The sequence below is a fragment of the Terrapene carolina genome, unplaced genomic scaffold (genome assembly GCF_002925995.2).
Source record: "Terrapene carolina triunguis isolate 2854851 unplaced genomic scaffold, T_m_triunguis-2.0 Scaffold84, whole genome shotgun sequence".
Classification (NCBI taxonomy): Eukaryota; Metazoa; Chordata; order Testudines; family Emydidae; genus Terrapene; species Terrapene triunguis.
This window is the reverse complement of record NW_020664435.1, coordinates 5410669-5434092: the sequence shown is the minus strand read 5'-3', so window position 1 is coordinate 5434092 and position 23424 is coordinate 5410669.

Below are 23424 nucleotides of genomic sequence, written 5' to 3'. Positions count from 1 at the left end.
GCTGTCTTGAGCTGAGCGGGCTCCATGCTTGCCGTGGTATGGCGTCTGCTGTGTTCACCCAGGAAAAAAGGCACAAAACGGTTGTCTGCCATTGTTTTCATGGAGGGAGGGGTGAGGCTGTACCCAGAACAACCTGCAACAATGTTTTTTGCCCCATCAGGCACTGGGATCTCAACCCAGAATTCCAATGGGCGGGGGAGACTGCGGGAACAATGGGATAGCTATGGGATAACTACCCACAGTGCAACGCTCCGTAAATCAACGCTAGCCCCGGTACATGGACGCACACCACCGAATTAATGTGCTTAGTGTGGCCGCACACATTCGACTTTATACAATCTGTTTCCAAAATTCGAATTCTGTAAATTCGGATTAATCCCGTAGTGTAGACATACCCTTAGATTAGAAGCTCTTTGGGGCGGGACAAGAAGCTCTTTGGTGATGGACAGTCTCTGACTACACCTCTGTACAGTGTCCAGCACAATGGGGCTTTGATCTTGGCTGGGGCCTATAGGCACTAATATACACAGTACTGATTCATATTTTTATATAGTGCCATAGGTCTGCATGGTGCTTTGCCTCTCTTGGCCAGCAGAGAGACATCGGGTACAGGGGGATTTGACACTGCACCCCACAGAGCTCTGAGAGACACTGAACCTCTTTCAGGGACACAGTCTTCTGGAGTTGCAAGCTCCAATGCTCGCCCACATCTTAGTGATGGCAATGGAGTTCCAAGCATGTTTTGCTTTCTCTGTAGGTCCATTTTTGGTACAGATTATCACATGCTGCAGGCTACAGCTGGCATCGGGCACCATCCTACTCACTCCAAGTAGTTTTGCAAGAAATGGGTAAGGTTTTGGCACTGAAAGTCAGTTTAGTACATACTAAACTTCGAAGTAAAGCAGATCATAGGCATTAGTCTCTAATAAATCCATTAGTCAGCTGCAAAGCGTTCAAGGTTGTTCGTGTCCCCAGATGATAAATGACGCCTGAATGAGACATTATCCTTATCTGACTCTCTTTAGAAACAGTTACTTTAATGGGATCAAAAGTTTAACCTTCCTGTTTTACTTTTGCTAATTACTTCGATACTGCAACTGAAAGCACATTTTTATGGCACAATAAAAGGGTAGTGGTTAATCTGACCTCCATAGGCATATTTACTTTTACAAAGATTCTAATGTACATAGTGAGTCAGGACAGCATGTCGTCATGGGTCAATACCACATGGACAGCATGGGCAAGCAGACCCAAATGATTATTTTTGACAGCTATGTCTCTACTACAGACACTGCTGGCATAGCTCTGTGGGTCAGGGCTATGAAGAGATGTAATCCCTGACCTACACAGTGTATCGGCAGAAGTCCCTAGAGTAGATGAATTTATACCAGAAAAGCTGCACTTTTATTGATATAGCTTGTTTCATTCATGGATGGAGGGGGAGTTTTCTATACCAGTACAAAGCCCAGTTTTGCTGGTGTAGCTGCGATCACACTAGAAGTGCTTTGCCAATATATATATATAGTGGTAAAGCTCACCTAGCGTAGCCTAAGAATTATGTGATGAACATTAGAGAAAAATCAAATACTGCTGCCTAAAGTAAAAGAGCTGGAAGTGAATAGCTCTCATGTATAGGTCAGGAGATTTGACCTTGGTTCATGTTATCGCTGGATAGTTGCATGAGCTCAATGTTGTTGTTTTTTATGTTTCACCAATTATATAAGTTTTATAGTAAATAAAAAGGGATTGGACAGTGGAATAGTACCTGAACACAGCTCCTTTCACATCTAAATCACCAGTTCAACTCCAACTCAGAGAAGTAGTAAAAGTCACTGCCATGAGGTGGTTATTCTATGATCTATGTGGAAATGTGTTTATATCATTTTTTTTAAATGCACCCTTAACTTATAGATGCATGTGCAAAAACAAACACACACAAATCCCTGATCCATGAACCCCCTCTCAAATCATCCTCTTGGTAAAAACCTAAATAAACAGATTGATTGGGGGCGGGGAGGGGAACGTGGTGTGGAAGGAAAAACTAAAAACAAAGGAGTTGGGGGAGAGTGGAAAATAATATTTTTCATTTGGGGGGTTTGTCAAAAAATGTAATTAAAAAAAAACCGAAAAGTTGTTAAAATGAAGTTTTCTGATTTTAAAAAAGGCCAATTTTGGTGGAAAAAAATGTTCAGAAAGTTTCAATCAACTCTACCTAACGCTAGAAAGAAAGGGATCAAGGAATGCTGAGGATTCCAGGTGTTTCTTGGCCCCTGTCCAGAGTTAATGGTCCTCGTCTAGTTTTGCATAGTCCCAGTATCAAGAAGAGTCCACTTTAACTGTCAATCTTAACAATTCTGAGCGAGCAGCAGCCATCTTAAGTAGGTCTCTCTGTAGAAAAACAATAAAGGAGGAGTATTTGGGTATGTCTACACTATGAAATTAGGTCGATTTTATAGAAGTCGATTTTTAGAAATCGATTTTATACAGTCGATTGCGTATGTCCACTCTTAGTGCATTAAGTCGGCGGAGTGCATCCTCACTACTGTGGCTAGCATAGACTTACGGAGCAGTGCACTGTAGGTAGCTATCCCACAGTTCTCGCAGTCTCCGCCACCCATTGGAATTCTGGGTTAAGCTCCCAATGCCTGATGGGGTAAAAATATTGTTGCAGGTGGTTTTGGGTATATGTCATCAGTTGCCCCTCCCTCTGTGAAAGCAACGGCAGACGATCGTTTCGCGCCAGACACCAGGGCAATTAGAAGAGCACAGCAAGGCGCGCTGTGCATCAGAGAGGCTTTGAAAACCAGTTTCATGACTGGCCAGGCTTCGGTGTAACAGTTGTGTGTGTTTCTCCTTGATGCAAACTCGCCCCCTTTGTTGATTTTAATTCCCTGTAAGCCAGCCACCCTCCCCCCTTCGAAATAAAGTAATTTGTTTTGAAACCATGCATTCTTTCTTTATTAATTAAAAAAAAAGGAGAAAACGGACAAGGTAGCCCTGGTGGGGTAGGGGAGGAGGGAAGGACAAGGCCACATTGTTTATTGTAGCCAGACTAAAAATCAAACTGTTTGAATGACAGCCTTCTGTTGCTTAGGCCATCCTCTGCAGTGGAGTGGCTGGGTGCCCGGAGCCTCCCCCCAACCCAGGGCCGGCTTTAGGCAGATTCAACCAATTCCCCTGAATCGGGCCCCGTGCCTAAGAGGGCCCGCACTCAAGCCCGGTATGGTGTACCGGCAAGAGTCAGTGCGCCGTACTGGGGTGGCCCGGATTCCTCAGGGGGCAATTTAAAGGGCCTGGGGCTCCCAGCAGGGGCTGGAGCCTCAGGCCCTTTAAATTGCCACCAGAGCCCCACTGATGGAGCCCTGGGGTAGGGCTGTGGGGCTCCGGGGGCTATTTAAAAAGTCCAGGGCTCCCGCTGCCTCTACCGCCCCAGCCCTTTAAATAGCCTCCGGAGCCCCGCCGCTTCCCCAGGGCTCCCTCGGCTATTTAAAGGGTCAGGGCGGTAGAAGCAGGGGAGCCCCGGGCCCTTTAAATAGCCCCCAGAGCCCTGGGATAGCGGGGGGCTTGGGGGCTATTTAAAGGGCCGGGGATCCAGCTGCCTCTGCTGCACCCCCTGCCCACACCAGCCCCGCACCCTCTGCCCTGCCCGCAGCCAGTCCCACACCCCCTGCCCTGTCTCCAGCCTACCCCTGCCGCACCCCCCTGCCTGAAGCCAGCCAGTCCCGCACTCCTCTGTCTCCAGCCCTGCCAAACCCTGCCGCACCCCCCTGCAGCCCTGTCTGAAGCCAGCCAGCCCGCCCCACACACCCGTCTCCAGCCAGCTCACATCCCTTGCCCTGTCTGCAGCCAGACCCTACCTCCAGTCAGCCCCTGCCCTGCCTCCAGCCAGCCCCATGTCCACTGGTGCCCTGCAGTTCCCAGGGCAGTAACCCTGCAAACCTGCTTCAATGAGGGGGGCAGGGAGCAGCTGGGACCCACACATGTGCACACCACTAGGGTGACCAGACAGCAAGTGTGAAAAATCGGGACAGGGGGTGGCGGGGTAATAGGAGCCTATATAAGAAAAAGACCCAAAAATCGGGACTGTCCCTATAAAATCAGGACATCTGGTCACCCTAGCACACCCCCAGGGAGTGGCGGGGACCCACACATGTGAAACGGAGCTCATTAATAACCGATCAACAGCATATATGACGCAATGTACATAATATATAATTTTATTATTTATATAGTTATGGAAAGTAAATAATACATGGAAGAAATGAAAGGCTTTTTTTTGTATGTTTTCTTTTTGTTAGTCATCCCTGCTGGGGCCCCGCCAAAAATGTTCGAATTGGGCCCTGCACTTCCTAAAACCGGCCCTGCCCCCACCCCATTCTTGGGCATGTGGGTGAGGAGGCTATGGAACATGGGGAGGAGGGTAGGCGGTTATATAGTGAATGCAGCGGGGGTCTGTGCTCTTATTGGCTTTCCTGCAGCTCCAACAGACTCTTCATCATGTCCGTTTGCTCCCCCAACAGACGCTTCATCACATCCGTTTGCTCCCCCATTAGCCTCAGCATCGTGTCCTGCCTCCGCTCTTTGCGCTCATTTAATGCTTTCCTGGCCTCTGCCACTGAATGCCTCCATGCATTAAGCTGTGCCCTATCAGTGCGGAAGGACTGCATAAGCTTGGAAAACATGTAATCGAGAGTGCGTTTTTTTCGCCTTCTAATCTGCAATAACCTCAGGGACGGAGATGATAGGGGGAGCGTAGAAACATTCTACACTCTACGATTCTGGGGGGACTGCATGGTCACCTGAGCTGCTGAGTTTGCCACGCTGACCAAACAGGAAATTAAATTAAAAAGTTCCCAGGGCTTTTCCTGTGAACCTGGCTAGTGCATCAGAGTTCAAAGTGCTGTCCAGAGCAGTCACAATGGAGCACTCTGGGATAGCTCCCAGAGGCTAATACCATCAATTTGCATCCACACTACCCCAAATTCGACCCAGCAAAGTCGATTTTAGCACTACTCCCCTCACCGGGGAGGAGTAGAGAAGTCGATTTTAAGAGCCCTTTAGGTCGACGGAACGGGGTTGGTTGTGTGGACACATTCATTTTTAAATCGACCTAATGCAGCTAAATTCGACCTAACACCGTAGTGTAGACCAGGCCTTTGTTACTGACCTGCATCTGGCCATGTGCTCTTTTTTTGTGTAAGTCTGTTTAAGATCCACAATTTACATTTACTGCTCCAGAGTCTGAGATTAAAACAACACAAGAGTATCTCCGTATTCCTGCTGTAGCCACCTCCAATTGTTCATTCTTGTAAACCAAAAAAACCCTAAAACCAAAACAAATAAACAAACAAACAAAAATCCTGATGATTACTGCCAAGAAGGTTTAAACAGCTGGCTATGAAGAATGTGGAATGTGCAAAATTGCTTGAAATAGAAAGGTTAGAGCAATTAGTAAACAAGTGGTTATTACGAATGGAAAAACTGATTCAGATAAATCTTCCCAGCTCCCAGACGTTCACCCAAAATAGAGTATCTGAATCTGAAATGAACTCTTTTTGAAGTTCAAACATGTTTTCTTAATTCATTTGCCCCCAGTTCTGCATATGCACTTCTGGACTTTTGAGTTCCTGCTTGAATTGGAAGTGAAAGTGCCAACATATGTTATGGCGGAAAACGCTAATGGTTGCACATTGCACGTCACTGATGCATAAGCACCCAGAGTTAAACTCTCTACAGAAAGAGTAGGAGAAGCCATATGCACTAATCACCCTCAGAGTGTCATTTAAAGTATTATGCGGGTTAAAGCCCTTTTATTTAAGCCATTAGACCTTAATGAGGCTCCTTTGTGATGCAAAATTTGGATAAAAAGGAGATTTGGGGAACAAGGGGGGGGATGAGGTAATATCTTTTATTGGACCAACTTCTGTTGGTGGGAGAGACAAGCTTTTGAGCTAACACAGAGCTTTTCCTCAGGTCAAGATGACACCTTGTTACTGTGACCTGTCATTCATAAATGGGAGGTACCCATTTACTGTTGTACACATCCCCTTTGGGTCTTCCATAGCTTTCAATGGTAGGCAGGTCAAAGGTTGAGATTTTTCTTCTCCAGTGGAGATTCCTGAACCTGTTCAAATTGCTGAAAAGGAAAGCAGGGTAAAGAAACATTGGTTTGATTTTTCAATGGTTTAAATGTTTTTGGATGATGATAAAATGTAGCCTTTCAATGGGTGGCACCCCGGCCCTATATATGCCTCCCCTGCTGTATGCCTTTATCCAAAGCCCATTGAAATCAGTGAGTCCTTCCATTGCCCTCAATGGGCTTTGAATCAGGTCCTTAACCCTAGTAGCTGTGATATGTGACCGACTGCTTTAAGTATTTTCTTGTTTACTGGCTGTTGCTTTGTTACTCTCATGTACATACGTACTGGAGCACCTTTCTCTGCACTTCAAGAGATTATTTCTCCAAGTAATTGGACATTTTTGCCTCAAAATTGTGGACTCTTGCTGTTAATTCCTGGGTGGTCTCCTAAAAGTACAAAATAGCAACCTGCCTTGTGTAAGCTGCATTCTTCATGAAGGCCACAGTGTGTTGCTGGAAGTCATATCCCATCCACAACAGCTCATATCAAACAGCATTCACATCAAATCTCCAGGATATGTGAAAAGTTCTCCCTTAAGTATAAATTAGATACAGAATTCTCAAGTCACTTTTGATTACTTTGGTGAAAGCTGACGAACGTTCCACATGTATGCAAATACTTAGTAGAGCTGGCAGCTTTAAGCAGATGTTTCTAGTTTGTTGTAACATGCTGTATCTCTCGGGGCCCAATCCAAAGCCTATGGAAATCAGTGAAAGCCTTCTCTGTTGATTTCAATGACCCATGTATAAAAGCCCCACAGATCAGACATCAGTCTTGGATGTCTCCCTCTTCTTGCCACTTAAGTTGTCTTAGGTAACAAAAAGCCAGTTGAGTTTTTATCTTTAAAACAGACTTAAAAATCCTGTCTGTCTCTCTAGTCTATTGACAAATGCAAGGAGAGAGGTAATTGACTCCGTCAACTCCAAGATCACACTAGAGACAGACTGCAGGAACTGATGCTACTTACTGTTTCCAGCTTGCCTACTTCTGTCTTCAATGCACCCAACTCACAGGATGCAATAGAAGATGTTGTAGTTACCAAAACCAATTACAGCTGCAGTTACCAAACCAAGCCATTGGTGACACTTCAGCTGAAACATAGTGGACCTGATTCTCCTCACACCAGTTTTTACACAGGTCAAACGCCAGTGACTTCACTGATTAGATCACACTGATTTTACACAAGTAATTTACCGGGGTGTGAATTTAAGCATGGGCTAAATTTTGAAGCAGATTAATAGGATTTTAGTTGTGCTCCTCTCAATAAAAGCAAATGTTTTGAACACTTTGGAATTATATTCCTTTGGTGTACCCAAGTCAGCTTCTTTATCATTATAAATTATGATAAATCCTCTATTTGGGCAAGGCAGCAGCAAAGTAGCCCACAGCATCTGAAAACCTGGATTCACATGTGATTTAAAAGCAAAAATAACATGGATTTAATGACCTTAGTTGAGGCACTGGTAAATTTTTGTCCACATTACAAAATCATTACTGAGCAAAGTTTGACTGTAGCCTTTGATGTGGTCATAACAGAGACTGCTCTGACTTGAACTATAATTATATATTAATTGTGTCTGACAGAGAAATTCTCTGCCTACTAATCACTTCATACCTTGGACCATGTAATTTTTCTTGAACAATGAATTCATATTGCCTCTACATAAATCCACAGTACTCCCACATCTTGAATACTGTCCCCCTATCTCAAAAAAGATATATTGAGATTGGAAAAGGTTCAGAAAAGGGCAACAAAAAGGATTAGGGGTATGGAACGGCTGCCACATGAGGAGAGATTAATAAGACTGGGATTTTTCAGCTTGGAAAAAAGACGACTAAGAGGGGATATGATAGAGGTCTATAAAATCAGATTGTTGTGGAGAAAGTAAATAAGAAAGTGTTATTTATTCCTTCTCAAAACACAAGAACTAGGGGTCACGAAATGAAATTAATAGGCAGCAGATGTAAAAACAAACAAAAGGAAGTATTTTTTCACACAACGCACAGTCAACCTATGGAACTCTTTGCCAGAGGATGTTGTGAAGGCCAAGACTATAACAGGGTTCAAAAAGAACTAGATAAATTCATGGAGGATAGGTCCATCAATGGCTATTAGCCAAGATGGGCAGGGATGGTGTCCCTAGCCTCTGTTTGCCAGAAACTGGGACTGGGTGACAGGGGATGGATCACTTGATGATTACCTGTTCTGTTCATTCCCTCTGGGGCACCTGGCATTGGCCACTGTCAGAAGACAGGATACTGGGCTAGATGGACCTTTGGTCTGACCCAGTATGGCCGTTCTTATATTCTTACAGTAGGTCAAACCATTCCATATTGTTCTGGTTAGGCATTAGTCCCCAAGTCAACATTTTCCACTAAGGGGACCTAAAGTTAGATTCCTAAGTCCATATTTAGGTACCTATATAAAAGTAGCCTGATTTACAGAGCTACTGAGCACCCACAGCTCCTACTGGCCTTAGTGTATTACTCTAGTCAAAGACATACTAGCTGTGTGCGGCAAATTATGCCTCAGGTCCTGATCCCTGAATTATGTGGCACTGCCTTCTCTCCAAACCCTCTCACTCCCATTCCCTTACCCTCAGCCCAGCCAAATCAATAGTATCCTTAATATATAAATAAAATTCTGTTTATTTTGCCTGCAAATGGTTGTTTCACTGATTTTTTTATTGGCAAATGGCAACACATACTAGCACCATAGAGGGTGTTGGAAGAAAGCTTGAAGCTTTAACAGCTGGGTAGGGAGCTGGGGCATTTCAAACCCAGGAAGGAATCAGTTTTGGGGGAGTTGGCAAAGAGGAGGCAGTTGAGGCTTTGGAGAGTGGGGAAAGGACACATCTCTTCTTCACCACTCACTTTAGAGCAGGAGTGGAACTTACTTTATATTTGGAGTGGAGTGTTGAATTCCTCATTCCCCACCCCAGCAAAACTTTGACGGCAACTTATCCTTATCCTTATCCTTATCCTTATCCTTATCCGTGCCACGACAGTGAGGGAGAAGGACATGGCCAACACTGTCCAGTGAGGAAATATTTACACTGAGCTGTCCACAACGACACCCAGGCCTTTTTCCCCCTAGTGTCATTAGAGTTACTTTAAAATTCAGTAAAAGAAACCTGTAGTGAGTAGTTCTAATTGTTCCTGCCATAGTTCATTCCCTTGTATTTGGAATCATGATTTCATCGGCCATTGTGTTGCCCGTTTACCTAGATTTGTTATATTCTTCCTCAGTAGCCCAAATAATTATGTATCATCAACAATTTTTCCTTTCTTTCTGATAATGAGCATATACACCTCTACTCCGATATAACGCGACCCGATATAACATGAATTCAGATATAACGTGGTAAAGCAGCACTCCGGGGAGGCAGGGCTGCGCACTCCGGCGGATCAAAGCAAGTTTGATATAATGCGGCTTCACCTATAACGCAGTAAGATTTTTTTGGCTCCCGAGGACAGCGTTATATCGGGGTAAAGGTGTATATAATAAATAAAAATCATGACCTGTTCTAGTATAGAGCCTAAGGTACTTCGCTATGGACCTTTAACCATTTCCACACTTTGTTTTCCATTTCTTAACCAGTTTCTGATTTCATGGCAGCACTTCACCTCTCACCCTATGACTACAAATAGCCTCCTCAGAGGGACATCTTCAAAAGTTTTTGAAATACAAACCTTAAATAAAAGCTGCTGTAAGGATATAAACTGTACCAAAATTAAATAGAACAGGGGTCAGGGGACCAGCTGTGTGCATGACTCATTTTCTGTCGTGCGTGTAAGCTACACCCTGAGAAAAAGGCAAAAATACAGTTGAGAAGTCTTTGGTAAAATAGTGCATTCATTCTATAGCCTGTGCTTTGGGAGGATCAAGCAACAACCTGACTTGACTGTAAATAGGAAGTTCATGTGAATGAGATGCTGGCTCCCAGCAGACCCTCCTTTGTCTAACTACGTATATAGAGCTCTATTCTGCCACTATTACTCACATTGAGTATTAGTGTTATTCACTATTACTCATACTTTACTCTGTGAGTAATCCCATTAATTTCAATGTGACTACTGCAGTGTAGGGTAAATGTTATAGGGAATAGTGACAGAATCTGGTCCTTAATAATTAAAAGTACATAATCCAACCAGAAGCCTGACTTGTCTTGCTGATGAAGTTGATCCCAAAAGCTCTGGGATGAGGGATAAGATTATTAGTGGGGCACTGTTATAGACAGAGTGGATACAATTTTCAAAATCATTTCCGAAGAAGTGGGCTGTAGCCCACGAAAGCTTATGCTCAAATAAATTTGTTCGTCTCTAAGGTGCCACAAGTACTTCTGTTCTTTTTGTGATTTGTGTGTTTTTGAAAATGGCACTTAGCTTGCAAGTGATTTAGGTGCCTTTGAAAATGTTGCCCACTGTAACTATTCACTCATTTGAACAACTCTTGCAATTGCTTTCCACAGCAATATACCAGGACAGCCACCCTCCAAACACTGTGGGTTGTGAAGTATGTTATGGCTGAAAAAATGAAAGCGAGACAGAGAGGAACTCACAAAGAGTCTGTGCCCAAGCCGTTCCTCCTAACACTTAGGTCTGCCATCAACGTCACTCAACAGCTTTGAGAAATCAGTGAAAAGCCATATGATGGATTTAGCTTCTCTTTCTTGATATACATGCAAATCTAAACTGCTATTTGTGAAATTAACACCAGTTTAGTCCTTTGTAGTACAGCATTTGAGTAACACGTAATTTTTAATTTAAAAAATATGAGAGTGAAATCTTTGACCCATTGCAATCATTGGCAAGACTCTCTGTAACTGATTCATGAAAAGCTCCTCATGATGACATGCTGTACCTCTCTGTAGCTACAAGATGCATAAAATTAACAGAGGACAACTATGTATGTTTTTAACTAGCAGCAAATTTGTGTTCCGCTTTTCAGATCAGTCCATTTCTGTGGTCACAGCTGTGGTGACGACACAGGAAAGGAAATAGAGCACCAGGTTTGTGGTAGCTAGAGAGCTTCACAAGCTTCAAGCCAAAAAGCCTCCAGGAAAACTTTTCCTGGGGTTTTTATTTCTCTCCTTACTTTGTTTACAACACTTCTTAGTGGTTACATTCTTGCGCATAGAAAAGGCATGCAGTGTACATCAACATGAGATAACAAACCCATCTCTTGTGCACGTGAACACCAGCTGCGAGGGTGATGATCAAATCAGCCAAATAAGTTTCCCAAACACAGACGCTGGGTGTAAACAGCTCCAGCCTCGTAGTTCCAGGGCAGTGTGCCGCACCTGTGAGCTGCCGATTTGGGAGCCATACATCCCCACACACAGCTCTGCACCTTTAACGAGGATCCCACAAGTTGACACCCGCTGCTGAATTGCCAGGAAAAAGATGAATGAACTATGGGTGCAAAATTATGGGCACAGTCCACTCCAGGTGCAAAACTGCCCACAGAAAATGGAAGCACTCTTTGGGGGGGAGGGGGAACGACATTTTTACCTACTATAAAACACCAAAATAAACAAAGAGACAGATTGTGCCTTTTAGTCATTAGCCCAAATTGCAGGCAGTGTGGGCAATGCCCCCTTCCCCCCCCCACCGAGAGGAAGATCCAGAGTAGGGTGTGTCTCAGAAGGCACAGTATCTCCCCAAGCCCCATGAAGCACAGGGTAACAACATGCACTGCACTATCATCCTCCCAGATAATACAGCTTGATTCCTTCCCCTCCTCATGGGGTTAGCTAGCATCTCTGGTCAGCACGAAGGACCAGAGCCATCCTCTGGGGTGCTTTTTGTCCCTGGGAGTGCTAGGAGGGAGCCGCCCCTGTACTTCCTGAAGTGCAAAGACTTGTTGTGCCTGATTCTTGTGCAGGAGCAAAAAGAGAAGAGGGAACGGCTCATTATGTCTTCCCCCACCACGCACCCATGTGAGGGACTGACACACCGTGGCCGAAAGCAAAGAGTAAACAGGTGCTATCAGCATTAGTCATGCGTGTTAACTTTCATATAGTTCATTGTATCCAGATAGGTTTGTCCCGGAACACAGGAGGAGGCGTGGTGTTCTTTTCAGATTTGTATATCTTATCCAACATTTTGATTGCTAAGGTGTGTTTCTAGACAGGGGCCAACATGTATTGCAGTTGCAGACAGAATTTCCCTCACCCTGAGGGCTCCATTATAATCTCAGATTAGATTGGTGAAGAAAACTATCATATACCTTTGCTTTAAAAATTCTGCTGCTGAGCATGTGTAAACAAGTAGCATAGGGCCAGAGTCTGTGAGGTTCAGGAATTCCCACAGCTCTCAAAAAGCCAGGCCACTTGTTTTAGGAGCTTACGTATCTATGGATTTAGGAGCATTACACTAGCCATCCAAGTCAGAAAATGTTGTCTCAAATCTCTGTTTCTCTGTAAAATGGGGAATAGTTCTTTACCTACCTCATGGGAGTGTGGTGAAGATAAATCAGCCAATGTTTGTGCACTGAAGATGTAAAGCATAGCATAAGTGCTAAACTATATTATGATCCAAAAGCCTTTCAAGACAACCAATGATAAAACCCATCCTCCAAGTGCTACATTTGCTGTGTTTTACCCTATATCATATGTAAGGTGAGCTAAAATTTCTATTTCTTCATTAAAAATGTTTTTTCAACCATGTGGTCATCTCATTTTTGATGAACTGTCATGGGAAATTCAGGCCCAATCCTGCTCCCATTAAAATAAATAGCAAAAACTCCCATTGATTTCAGTGGGAGAATGACAGGCCCCCCCAAGGCAGCATGTTTTAAGTTATTGATATTCACAGGCACTTCCTCCAGGAGTACAAATGTCATCCAGTATCCGCCAGGCAAAAATAAAAGGATAACATTGCTACTAGTGCTGAATAATGGTTCATAACCTTTGCACTACGCTCTATGGTGCAAATGTCACTATAGTTGTCAGGATATTTATTTTTCACTGTGTTTAAGGGTATATCTCACAGTTGGATTTTTTTTAAAAACTCTTATAGTGACCTTTGCAAAGCTTGCACTGCAAGATTATGTAGTAATAATGGGACAATCCAAAGGTCACAAAACATTATTCTGCCCTTGTAACTATCATAAATGTGATGGTAATTAGAAAAGGTATTTTTCTTTGGGGGCAGGTTTTCTAGTGGATTCATATGCTAGTCCTTCACTTCTGGAGACCCGGGTTCAAAACTGGCCAACTCAGTTATGTGCCAGAGCAAGGCCACTTCTAGGAGCGGGCAAACAGGGCTAGGTGCCAGCTTCCAGGAGGCACTGGACAACCATGCCACTCAGCTTCCCTTCTCCCCACCCCCACAACCCCCGCCCCACTTCAGCTGCTTGGAGAGGGGTAGGGGCCACTGAAAATATTTTCTGCCCTGGCTGGCAAAACGGCTAGGGATACTCTTGTGCCAAAGGCACGCAGGGGTCCTTGTTGAAATTTGACCACCAAACTGAAGGACACTTAAGGCAAGCTCCCTGATTTTTCATGAAGTTCAGGCGCTCTCTGGATACTACATCACATCACCCTGGACAGTGATGACTTATTAACTGTTATTATTTAGATAGGGGTAGTGCCCAAAATGTGCTAGATGTTTTTCAAGTACAGAGTGGGAGACAGTCCCTGCCCAGAAAAGTGCATGATCTAAACAGACAAAGACAGACCCAAATGTGAGGGGAAGGCGGGAAGGTCAAAGGGTGACTGGTCCTTTTTTGAGGGGGGGGCAGCCACATTTGTGGCATAATTAATTAGTGGCTTCCCAGCCAGAGGGGGAAGGACTAAGGAGGGCCAGGTGACAGATTAAGGGGTACCTGGGCCCTATAAAAGTGAAATCAAGAGGGGGGGAGTGCAAACTACAGGGAGTAGGCAGGCTGTCTCTCCTCTGGAAGGCCCTGAGCCTGGGTGTACAAGGAAAAGGTTACTCCAGGGAACCCAGGGTTCTATACTAGAGCTGGGAAGAACATGAGGCACAAAGTCCAGAATAGAGATGGGAACAGAGCCCAGGGGCTGGGCTGAAGCGAAGCCCTGAAGGGCAGGGGAACCTTTTTGATTCTTTGGGACTCTAGTTTACATCTTGGTACCCTGGGAAAAGGTTGTGTTTGTTGTGACTTTGCTGAAGGATTAAGCCACATCTCTAGCACAGACCAGTCTCTGGGAAGCCAAGGACACCAGCCTTGAGGAGGGAAACTGAGGCAGGGAATACCAGCTGTGCCATGCTTGGGCAACAGAGGGTATTAAGTGGCAGCCACACACCCCTGATAAATGACATGCAATATACTTGTTCATGAAAAATGTCTCTCATGGAGTCATGGAGCAGTGCTAAAGTTTGTCAGCTCCACACTATACTCAGTGTATTTCTCTGTAATTATTAGAATGTTAGACTATACTCCAGCTATTAGAGCACAGTAACACTGCACTTGTATTGTCTGCAATGCCATGTAATAGTTCACAAAACATTTACTGTTCAAACAAAGGCAGGGTGGAAAAAGGAATATGGAGAAAAAGCCAAGCAAGCCTAGAACAGCAAGAACATGTTGGGTATACATATGAGAGAACAAAGTGAACAGCAACAACTGCTAATGTGTGTGTAGATGCCTATAAAATGAGAGCATTTACATTAATAATCTAATTTTGGCCAGAGGATGGGATGCGACAACTGAGAAATCGGACTCAACACACAGAGGAGCTGAAGGAAGCAGTAAAGACACTAAAGCAGTAAGTATATGCATAAACTTGATGCCTGTTGGTTCCCATACCATGACTGCTATATGAAATAGCCGTAAGGGAAAAGAGGATTCTGGGCAATGACATGCAAATTAGCAAAGCATGCATCTTTGCTTCAGAATTCCCCCAGCCAGCACTGCCACAACACGTTGCTTTGGAACTAAGGGAGCATTTAAGCATTCAGATGACTTATACAAACATGGGCATACGGCTCACCGTGTCAGGGCTTGTCACCATGATACAACAGCCCGAGCTTTTTTTTAGAGAGTTTTGCATGACAGAACCGTATCAGGCATTCCCCCACTTTTAGAGCTCCCGGCCTTAATTATGTAACTAGTTAACTAGTATAACTTTTTTTAAATGCTACCTATTTCATGTCTCTGCAACAGGAGCAATGTCATTTGATTATCATCAGCTGACATGAGTGTGGAAAATGTTTTGAATACTGCATTCTAATGCATGGGGTAAATATGCAAACAATCACCAGGAGAAACAATCCAATGGAGATTTTAGGAATCAGATGAAAGAATTTGCATTTCCTCTGCGCACAGCAGGCTAACCAAATCCTTTAACAAGATGAGAAGTTGCTACTGGGATTTTGTTTGTTTGTTTTACTGTTAGGGTATGATCTTCTCTCTAATGTACTTTGCAAGGAAAATTACCAAAGGAAGAGACTGATGTTCTAATGATGCTTGAACAGACCGATGTACTTCAGAATTCAATTCTGATAGAATGAACATATGGAAGGTTTATGACACAAATCTGCCCTCTGCTGGAAATAAAAGGGAATATTTAAAAGGCACTGGAATCCGAATATAGCTTTTTTTTTTTTTTTTAAATAAACACAGGGGATTTTAAGTTATTTTTGTCATTAACATACATGAAAAGAAGATTGAATCATTTATGTTATATTAATGGTTCTCAAACTTTTATACTGGTGACCTCTTTTACACAGCAAGCCTATGTGTGTGACCCCCTTATAAATTAAACACTCTTTTTTATATTTAACGCTATTGTAACTGCTGGAGGCAAAGCGGGGTTTGGGGTGGAGGCTGACAGCTAATGACCCCCCACATAATAACCTCATGACCCCAAGGGGTCACGTCCCCCAGTTTGAGAACCCCTGCGTTATATAGATGTTTATCCTTCTTAACATTAACTTAATGAATTCACATTTCCACATAGTAATAAATCTCATCCATAACTAGGGTGACCAGATGTCCCAATTTTATAGGGACAGTCCCGATTTTGGGGTCTTTTTCTTATATAGGCTCCTTTTGCCCTCCCTCCTGCTCCCCCTCCCGTCCCGATTTTTCACATTTGTTGTCTGGTCACCCTATCCATAACTACTGTATAAAAACAATTTCCATATCTGTCCTACTAATATCTTATTTAACCTTCAAAGAATCAGATTTCTAAACAGCAACCACACAAAAATATAAGAACAGCCATACTGGGTCAGACCAATGGCCAATCTAGCCCAGTATCCTAACTTCTGACAGTGGCCAATACCAGGTGCCCCAGAGGGAATGAACAGAACAGGTAATCATCAAGTGATCCATCCCCTGTCACCCATTCCCAGGTTCTGGGAATATGAGTTTAGAAGGCCTTTCTAGATCATAAATACTGGTTTAGAAGGTCTGGTCAATAGGCTGGAGCACTCATTGTCAAAACGTAAATAGCTACTCCATCTCATCTTCGTGGTATTATACCCATGTATCAAGTCTTCCAGAAGTTTTCCTCTTCCTCAGTTGTTTTTCCCCTTCTCTCTAAATCATGTAAGTAATAATCAGCTGCTCCACAGTTCCCTTCTTATGGAAATCATCCACCCAATTCCACTTCTGCCTATTCCCCTGTACTTATCACTTTTAAGAAACACTTTTGTATTTGCTCAGCCTCATAGTGTTATCTGTATATTTATTTTGGCCATACCCCAGAAATGATAACCTTACACTATAAAATCTGCTTGCTCCTCGTATAAGACTATCATTGTTTTCATCTCAATTGTCTAAAAAACAAGTTATTTTTCTTACAAGTAAAGATGTGAAGGCTCATCACATAAAATACATACAATCTATTGCTGCTTTTGTAGGGCGTGGGTCTGCTACTCCGTTGAAGTCAACGGGAGCTGAAGTTGCTCAGCACTTTTGCAAGACTGAGCCCATAGTGTTCTCATTATTATAGTAACTAGATACCACATACTCATAAGAAAAGCAGATTTGTCCAGAGGTAGCCCACTCTCCACCTTAACATTAGTTTATGGCCCATTCTTAAAATCAGATCCTCCAGTTTATTACCATAGAATTGCCAAACAAATCTGCCATTGTTGTGATATTTTAGTAGTGCACAATACAAGTATCCTATTTACTGGTAGGGACAGGGAGAGTGGGGAAAAGCTGGGCAAAGAGAGGAGCTCAGGGCTCATCTGCACTATGGCCCCAGTCCTCCAACTGTCTCTGCACAGGCAGACCCCTGCACCCATGCAGAAACCCACTGCAATCAGAGGTTTCTTACACACAGGCAGGGATCTTCCTGCATAGGGCCAGTTTCAGGCTCATAGCCTATAACTGCAACTGAGTCACTGAGCACGGTTCAACGTGTTTTGATCCCAGACACTACAAGACAACTTGTAACTGTATCGGGAGACTACTATGCTGTAACCTGGTGCCCTGTAACCAAAAGTCTCCTCTTGGGCACCCTGCGGTGGCCTCAGGGCAGACCTGCAAGTGGCCTCTCACCTCTGTTTCCCTCTTGGATCCCCAATAATTTCAGAGAATCTTGTCCTCTAGTCCAACAACAGCATATGGACAAGCATTGTGCCAGCAATCCATAACAAAAGTCCCAAAACATGGTCCATATTACCCCACTGCACACAGTCCTTAAAAATCACATATCCTCTTGGGCACTAACATAACACTTACCCCATTCTGGCTTCTTCTGCCACACCCAGACTCTGCCAGCCCTCTTTTGTCCTTCTGCCAGGAAAGCCACCCCAACCCTTCCTTTGGGGGTACAACCCCACTCTTCTCAGCAGGAATTCCCACTGCTGGGAGTATCCTTGCCAGCATAGCATCTCTCGCTCCCCCTGGCCCTTTCATGGGTCCTCTGGGGCCCAGCTCTTCGGCAAGGAGACACCATCAGGTAAGCCCCTCTGCTGCTCCCTCTTTCTTCAGCCCTTTCTGGCCCTGGGCTCCAGCTCTCTGACCTAGAGCCAGCTCGCAACTCTCTCTGGCTTGGGGACACCAGCCAGCAAACCCCACTTGCTGCTTTCCTGCCTTCAGTCCTCTCCCAAGGAACCACCTTCTCTCTGGCAGCTCTCTCTCCCACCCTTCTCCTGACTCTCTCTGTTCTGAGACTGGTTTCCACCAGGCCTCAGCAAGCTCCGCTGGTGGTGCCCCACCCTCTTCATTGGTCCAACTAAGAGCACCTGGGTTGGAACAGGAGTTCTGAGACCAGTTTCACTGAATGGGCGAGCTACCCTGTTACATTCCCTAATATGACAATTTTACTGTGTAGCTGTGTAGCATTAACGACTTAGATATTGGCATAGAAAGTACGCTTATTAAGTTTGCGGATGATACCAAACTGGGAGGGATTGCAACTGCTTTGGAGGACAGGGTCATAATTCAAAATGATCTGGACAAATTGGAGAAATGGTCTGAGTTAAACAGGATGAAGTTTAACAAAGACAAATGCAAAGTGCTCCACTTAGGAAGAAAAAATCAGTTTCACACATACAGAATGGGAAGAGACTGTCTAGGAAGGAGTACGGCAGAAAGGGATCTAGGAGTTATAGTGGACCACAAGCTAAATATGAGTCAACAGTGTGATGCTGTTGCAAAAAAAGCAAACATGATTCTGGGATGTATTAACAGGTGTGTTGTGAGCAAGACACGAGAAGTCATTCTTCTGCTCTACTCTGCTCTGGTTAGGCCTCAGCTGGAGTATTGCGTCCAGTTCTGGGCACCACATTTCAAGAAAGATGTGGAGAAATTGGAAAGGGTCCAGAGAAGAGCAACAAGAATGGTTAAAGGTCTTGAGAACATGACCTTTGAAGGAAGACTGAAAGAATTGGGTTTGTTTAGTTTGGAAAAGAGAAGACTGAGAGGGGACATGATAGCAGTTTTCAGGTATCTAAAAGGGTGTCATAAGGAGGAGGGAGAAAACTTGTTCACCTTAGCCTCTAAGGATAGAACAAGAAGCAATGGACTTAAACTGCAGCAAGGGAGGTCTAGGTTGGACATTAGGAAAAAGTTCCTAACTGTCAGGGTGGTTAAACACTGGAATATATTGCCTAGGGAGGTTGTGGAATCTCCATCTCTGGAGATATTTAAGAGTAGTTTAGATAAATGTCTATCAGGGATGGTCTAGACAGTATTTGGTCCTGCCATGCGGGCAGGGGACTGGACTCGATGACCTCTCGAGGTCCCTTCCAGTCCTAGAATCTATGAATCTATGACTTTAAACATCAGTGGATCTAGGAGCTGGAAAATCACAGAAGCTTCTCTTTATCCCCCATCCCTGCACAACACACACACAGTCTAGATTTTCAAATTATTGTAACCATAAATTAGCAATCTGAAAACTTGCTAAACAAGAGACGCCTCAGGAATAATTAGCACTTTGAGAAATCTTAATTTACAAGTTTATCAGCATCTACTGGAGTAAGAACATTCTGAAACTGGAAACACTTCAACCTATTTCATTTATTTGAAGAAGAAAATATTCTTATCACACAGACAGCTTTTTGGGAGGCAACACATCAGCACCTCAAATGCTCACTAGGAAAGGATATCAAATCAAACCAGGTTTTATTACTGCATTTGAAGTTGAAATAAGGAAAGTTCCTGTGCTTATGTCTAGAAAAGCTGCATCCTGTATGTGCTTGCATAGTGAACGGGGTGCAGTGTTCACTTTTACCAGCATGTCCTTATGACCCCTTTTTGGTTTCCTCTCTCTTTCAGCATAAATTCTATCTCCCCATCCTCATCTGCAAGGCCCTACATAGATTCTGCTTCCATTCCAGCTCTCACTTTCTTATGTGCTCCTAAGAATTTGTTTTCCAGTCAGGCCTCTCTCTTCAGTCTCCTCCTACTCTTCATTTCATTCCTATTTTCATGTTGCTTCCTACGTTTGGAACAGCCTCTCTTCCTGCGTGCCGAGTGAGCTATCTTCTCCTTTAATTCTCACTCTCTCTTCCACTGCTGATCTCCTCACCAGGGCTGTCTACTCCCATCTGACCTTCAGGGAGTCTACACAGCAATAAAACCCCTGGCTGGACCCTGCCAGCTGACTCAGCCTTGTGGGGCTTGGGCTGCAGGGCTCTACTGCAGTGTAGACACTTGGGTTAGGGCTGGAGTCCAAGCACTGAGACCCTCCCCGCATCCCAGAAACCAGGCTCAGCATCTACACTACAATTTTATAGCCCCACAAGCCCAAGTCACTGACACAGGCTGGCCACAGGTGTTTTATCACAGTGTAGACATACCCTAATTTGGGCTCTGAGCCTGCAAACAGCTCAGTGGGACTACTCATGTACTCAAAGTTAAGCAGCAGTATAGGTTTGGGGAAGATCAGGGACTTGCACTGGATCTATCTTGACAGTTTTAAAGGGGGTCTCTCCTTTGAAAAGTGACCCTGTGAAAACAGTACTGAAGGGTTCCACGTTTGTTTTGCACTGATTCCATATCATATTCCAAATCACAATGTTTTTTTGCTTGTTCCCTCCTCCCCCACTCCCCATAGCCAGTCTTGGACTTAAAATAGGAGTTGCACAGGGGAAACAGAGGCCATAATTTTGCCTGCAGAATCTTTAGTACTGGTGATGATGCAGAAGAAGAAAAGAAACCAGCTTGGATCTCAGATCCATTTGCAATTAAAGGAAAAAATATCTTTATGGCCTGAGCCCTGCAATCAGATCCCTGTATCTGCATGGAATGCCATTGACTTTAAGTGCAGCCTGTATTTGTAAACTGAACACATCTACTGTGGAATAAAAGAGATACAATACACATGGAATACCATCATGTTCTTTTTTACACATTCACTTGTTAAGTAATATTTTTAAGCACTGCGAGGTCCTCAGGTGAAAGATGTGAGAAAAGGGCAAATTAATGCAATTTAAAATATAAATAGTTATTTTGGTTTATATGTCTAAATTATTTCACATCATTTTCCCCCACGGGTAGCGTGGTAGGGTGCCTCCTTCACCTCACCAGGCACAGCGGTTCCCCCTGTGGTCGGGGGGGGGCAAATCAGTCCCACTGTGGAGAGTTTTTATTCCTCACTTGGGTTTTTTATTCCTCCATATTTACAAGGTTGGCCTCAAGGATACTTGTTAGCCAAACAAAACAAGCTCATAACATGAAAGGGGGAATAACTTTCCCTGCCCCCAATCTGGGGCCTTGCCTCATTATGCTGGCCTCTGGGCCAAACAGTCTATTAGCAATGGTTGCTTCATAGGAAGGAGAACAGAGCTTATCTCCCATCTCTCCCCTCTCCTCTCTCACCAGAAGCTGGGTTTTTTAAAAGGTCACTGGCAGCCCATAACCGGCCTCAGGTGTCTCTAGTTAACCAGCTCACAGGGAACAGGCTCTTCACCATTCTAGGGCGGATATATCTGCCCTCCCCCATTCTCTATATCTGTCAGGATTGACTGTCACAGGGGGTATTACATCTTTCTTCATTAAGGCATAACTAGTGAATGAGCTAGGTTTATGACACATTCATTCACATCAAGGGCACTATTCTAAGTGAACTGTCTGTCTCAATATGTGAGAGGACAGTGAGTATTGTCAGAAATCCATTTCAAGCTCTTATTGCCCTAGCATAAGGGCAGGTGGTGGTATTTACAGGTACAATCTGTGTGTCCAACTGCACAACAGATGGGAGAATGAATGGGACAAGCAAGAGAAACTGAAGATGGGAGCAGTTGGGCAGCTATATAATGGCCAAATTCTTCTTCCAGTTACATCCAGGCAGTCCCTTTGTATTCTCTAGTTCAGTGGTTCCCAACCAGGGATAAGTGTACCCCTGGGGGTACGCAGAAGTCTTCCAACAGGTACATGAACTCATCTTAATATTTGCCTAGTTTTACAACAGGCTACATAAAAAGCACTAATGAAGTCAATACAAACTAAAATTTCATACAATGACTTGTTTATACTGCTCTATATGGGATACACTGAAATGTAAGTATAGCACAGTGTGGTTTATTCACTTGATGCTATTTGATCTCCTGTTAAGAGTTTACTGTACAGTTACTGTCTTGATTTTGATACTCTCCAGAGTTTCACATACTTTGGGACTATAAGTTCAACTAATATAATTGTCATCTTCCTTGGTCACCTTTTACAACCCCTCAACAATTTTAATCACAAATTATATTCTCTGAAAGACCGATATAATTTCTGACGTGTGATGAAAAGTCTGTTACAAACTAGGAAAATAGTTCCTGATTTTTGTTTGTCACTGTTAAACATATGTTGCTCAAGCATGGTATTTTTCTTGCCTTGCAATAATCTTCAAACAGGATGATCACAGCAGATTTATCTACTTTGCCATTTTCTAAAGGTAACATGTCAAAAACCTCCTCGGTCTGTCCTGCTCACTTAGTTTGGATCCCTCTCTCCTTTGGAATTTTCCTCTTTCATCAAGATTTATTCATTCAGCTTCTGTTGTTTCTGAGGTGGATGAAGCGTAGTTGACAAGAGTCTTAGGGCAAAGCCATTTTCTTAGTCCTGCCCAGAGGTGACCAGCTTTGCTTTTCTGCTCTTCTTCTTGGTAAGGCATAAGGTCCTCAGTACAGCAGGAGCAATATCGAGGGGTTGTACAGCACCTAGCACAATGGGGCCCTAGTCTGTATTGGGGCCTCTGGGTACTATCATAACGGAAATATTCTCCCAGTTGAGATCAGAATGACTAGCAGGATATTGAATACCAGACCAGTTTTAGATTGAAAGAGCCCCAAAGCAAAAACTGTCTCCAGATTTGCATCTTACAGAAAACCAGGCACATTGCTGGTGATTAAAAATGAGTTCAAAACAACAACACTGCAACAAACATTTTTCCCTTAGTTTCATTTCTGACTCTCAGGACATGTCTACACTATAGCCCGCTACAGTGGCACAGCTATGGCACTGCAGCTGTGCCACGATAGCACCACAGTGTAGACACTCCCTCCCAACACAGCTGGAAGAGGTTTTTTCACTGCTCTAGTTACTCCATCCCCACAAGAGGCAGTAGCTAGGTCAGCAGACGAATCCCATTGGTGGGTTAGGTTGACCTAACTACATCGCACAGGGCGCAAAATTTTTCACAGCCCTGAGCAATGTAGTTAGAACTATCTAATTTTTAAGTTGTGACCAGGCCTCAGCACTACTTACAACACTTCTGAGTCAGCCATCTTTATTCAGCTCTCTTTTGCACAAGGTGGCAGTATAGCAACATATATCACTGCAGTTTGCATTAGAGCCCAGCAAGATGCTCGCTACAGAAGCGAACTCTGCAGAACAATTTCCTTTTAGTTTGAGGCCTAGTCC